Source organism: Schistocerca piceifrons, chromosome 7 (assembly GCF_021461385.2).
Source record: "Schistocerca piceifrons isolate TAMUIC-IGC-003096 chromosome 7, iqSchPice1.1, whole genome shotgun sequence".
NCBI lineage: Eukaryota > Metazoa > Arthropoda > Insecta > Orthoptera > Acrididae > Schistocerca > Schistocerca piceifrons.
In genome coordinates this window covers 303,968,000-303,972,282 of record NC_060144.1, presented here as the reverse complement: position 1 = coordinate 303,972,282, position 4,283 = coordinate 303,968,000, and the positions used below count along the sequence as shown (strand labels likewise).

Sequence of the window (4,283 nt, the reverse complement as noted above, 5' to 3'; positions counted from 1 at the left end):
GTACATAATACGGTTGGAAATTGTCTCCGCGCAATATGGGAACAGTGTTAGGCTAACTTATTCCAGAGTCACTCGTAATATCTCTGGAGCTGATATGTGGATTATGAGCTATAATTTCCGGAATACCTATTTCGCTTCGTGCGCTTGTTGTAGGCTTCCGCTTTACGCTCTGCATAATGTACCGGCGCCGCACAAATAACAATTTTTTGCATACGCGCTAAAATGTCGTCCTGTCGGAATATCTTTGTGTGTACAAGTCAACTACTCTCTTCACGTTCCTTCGTATTCTTGGTGGGGAAGCATTATATCTAGTTGCTTTTGCATTGCGAGAGACATTTACCTGCATTTGTCCCAACTTTGTGACACAACGAAGTACCTAGGCTTAACTATCGACTCCTTCTGCAACACGGCAGGACTCTCGCCATCGATCAATGGTTGCGAGTCGTGGACTTCGTTCAATAAACACACTCTGTCATCACCTACCCTGGCCTCTCGTCTCAATGATCAGGCCCGGATCTTACCTACGCGAGCCACAATGGCGTGACGTTTATTAGCAGCCTTTGGATCTTTCGTCGCAACTATCATATTACTCAATTACGGATCCCTCATCCACCCAAATAATCGAAGGACTCTTCGGCTTGTTCATGTCCATAACAGGGCTGGGGCCCTCTTCCTGGACACACAAGCTTTGGAGGACTTGCCACAAATCTTGACGGGCCTCCTCCTGTAATCGTTTAAGCCACATTCCCTCGCACCTCGGGATACGTTCCTCCTCTTTATACCGTCTAAGCCATTTTTAAGTTGAATTTAGCTGCGTTCGCCTCGCCGTAACGGCAACGAGTCCTTCATAGAGATCGACACCCGAACGTCAGGAACACCACACGTCTGATGGTAGGTCGTGTGAAAACGAGAGGGACGAGCCTTATGGACACTGATGTTCAGTTTATATGGTATGTAACGGTCTATTGCAAACAAGTGACACAGCCAAGTCTTCAGCGAATCAACATGGCAGATTCACCCAAATTCACCGCTGCCGAACGCCGAACATGGATGCACTACGTCTTTGCTGTTGAGAGGCGGGCTGCATCCGATACATTGTTCGATAAATGCTGGCCTACTTTCTCCGAGTGATGCCGGCACATATTGGTCCGCAGCTCTGTCCCAGACGATACCTACTATCCTCACACGAAAGCCAAAGCAGTCGCTTAGAGCAATGGACAAGTGGCTCATTATCTATTTCGGAATGATACCAAAAACGTCTTGGACTTCTGAAATTACTTGCATGAACCTCATACCAAAATTGTCTCAGCTCGAAGTATCAACAGTTCTTTTCAAGTTACCAAAGCACTGCCTTCCGCGACCCTCCGTGCAGCTGGAACTTTCCGGGTAGGAGATGACACCCCTATACGAAATAAAGACTCCAAACATGGAGAACCACACTCCGTGGAACTAATTAATGTTTCCGTGAAAACTTGCCCGATAGGCCCATCGCCGGATTCGCGACGCGGCAGGGATCACTAAGTGCTGCAACCTCCCCCCCCTCCCCCCCCCCCTTGAGAGGCTTCCTTTGTTTACTTCTTCTTCTCTTATTTTCGTTGCCGACTTATTTAGCTTTTCGCCGAAAAAAAATCATAAATAGTTACACAAAATCTTCCTTCGTTCCCAAAGTCTGTCCCTGTAATTGGGGCTGTGGGGACACCGTGGCCAGGTCTAGTGATCCGGTCCCTAACCAATCTGACCCCAAACGCACAGCGAACATTGACCCCCCCCCCTCCCCCTCCACCAAATAAAATATTGCCTCTGAAAGAAGAAAAGAATCTTAAAAATGGCAAAACCGGTGAAGCGTTTTTAAAAAATAAAAAACGCTGTTAAGATGGTTACTTGCATAGCGCGGGAAATCAGGGTTCGAGTCGCTGTAGGACACACTTTTTCAACTGTCGCCATTGAATTTATTTCAGTGTACGACTGCGGCTAATGTCAGAATTTCAATTTAGACACAGATATTTATTTTCTCAAAATAACGAGCACCCGATACTCATGACACACGTAGACAGAATGAAAGTTTAATTTCCTCCGAGCCCGTTTTATACCGGTACTGGGTTGGGGCAACACTTTTTCCTCCTTATCCTACATGACCTATTTTCTTCTCTGGATATGAAATCATGAACTTCCACATAAGATAGCAATCAGTTCCTTGTTGAAAACACACAAAAAAAGCATTTCTAAATATATTAATAGCTCCAAAACTAGTAATCGGATTTTGAAGAGCTCATTGCCTTTACATTCGTCTCTCTTAGAGTTAGGATATTCGCCAATGGTCTTGCTGCAGTGGTAACACGGGTTCCCGTCAGATCACCGAAGTTAAGCGCTGTCGGGCTGGGCTAGCACTTGGATGGGTGACCATCCGGTCTGCCGAGCGCTGTTGGCAAGCGGGGCGCACTCAGCCCTTGTGAGGCAAAACTAAGGAGCCACTTGATCGAGAAGCAGCGGCTCCGGTCTCGTAGGCCGACCTACAGCCGGGAGAGCGGTGTCCTGACCACATGCCCCCCATATCCGCATCCAGCGACGCATGTGGGCTGAGGATGACACGCCGGCCGTTTGGTACGTTGGGCCTTCTTGGCCTGTTCGGGCGGAGTTTAGTTCAGTTTATAGAGTTAGATTATTGACAGCGGAACTTGCTATAGTCCCATTTGAAAAAGCAACGTCGATAACGATATCTCTGTAATTAACACAGCCCTGAAAAGAGACTGTATGCCATTTAGTGAGGACTTTCTCACAATTTATTTGCGTTAAAACAGAATTACGAAACCGCAGACATTTCCAGAGATATCTGAGGTGGACAGTAATATTTAATAATACCCGAGCGAGTCCTGCGGAGGTGTGAGAGTGCACCTGGCGCCTCGTTGACGGTCGGTGCATCTTGTGCCAACACAGAGCAGCGCCAGGTGCGCCGCGTCGCGCAGCCAGGCGCATCCAAGCAGCGCTGGCGCGACATCTGGCTCACGAGTAGCAGGTTCGTCGCCCGGATGCGGCCGCGCACCTGTTTGCATCCTTAAGCGCTGAGAGGAGTTTACCTTGCACTTACAAGAAAGCGTTAAGGCATGTGCATTTCCACCTTCTGACTGGGCATGTTTATAAATTCAGTCTAGCGATCCAAGATGACTAGTTCTCTACAAATATTGTTAAGGCGTAATGGAGAACATAAGCGGTATCTGTGGAAGGCAGGGATTATTGTATTCAACATACAATAACAAGGTATATTTCAGCTTTTTTTCAAGAAACCATACGAAACTTTACCCTCTCGACTCTGTTACAGGTTGCATATTTTAACGCGTGTTACTGTGGATCACTCATAAACTCTAGCAATACCAATGCGTTTCCCACAACGCGCATTACTAAGAGGGGAAGGGGTAAGGGGGAAATGGGGGATGGGAGAGGGGGGAGGGGGAGGAACGAGGGGTAGTGGGAAGGTGGTGGGGAAGGGAGGAGGGGGGAGGTTGGGAGGAAGACTTAATGCCCACCCTAAAAAAAAATAAAATAAAATAAAAAAAAGGACAAAATTCACTAACTGTTGCTGACTTAAACTGACGACATGCAAAGAAGCACTGACGTGTAAGCACGTTCCAGAACCTGAAAAGATCTTTTACCACATTCTCAGCAGTACCAATGCGATTTCCGTAACATGTACTGCCAGACTAAGGCACTTCATTACCACCACAGAAAAGGCAAATTTTGTACATTTTATGTAAGTCTGCAGGCTTTCGTGGCCGTTGTCACTGAAGTTAAAATCTTCTGGGTTATTAGGCTGCGTCATGTTTCTTCTAAAATGTTCGATGTGGACGCGACACTCGTCTCTGACAGTGTTCTAGCGGTAGTGGACACAAAAAGACCCTGAAGAAAATCCCAGCAGAGGGATCGAAACGCCGAACATTTTAGAAGAAACATCACGCGGCCTAATAACCCAGAAGATTTTAACTTCTTGTTCATTTTTGCTTAGAACACACTTTTTAAAAAGATTTTGATGTGACATTAAGATCTTGAACTTGGAGATATCGAATAACATTCGGTATGAAAAGTGATATCCACTACTTAAATGTTTTTGTTGAGTTTAAATGAACAATTTAAAACATTTATGGAATCTGGCAGAAGAATTCAGAAAAACAATTTTTTTTCGAGATTGTAGAGTATTAAGTAACTGACGAGAGTACAGTCTTTTCAAAAGATGGGTATCAAGACCGCACCCCCTCGATATTGCGAGGGTTAATTAGATTACAAACAGAAAA

General features: G+C 45.9%; 1 pseudogene; it reads left to right on the top strand.

Moving 5' to 3' along the window:
* The first annotated feature begins 2,310 nt into the window (after nucleotides 1–2,310).
* Nucleotides 2,311–2,428, top strand: LOC124709282 (annotated as a pseudogene).
* Nucleotides 2,429–4,283: the final 1,855 nt, after the last annotated feature.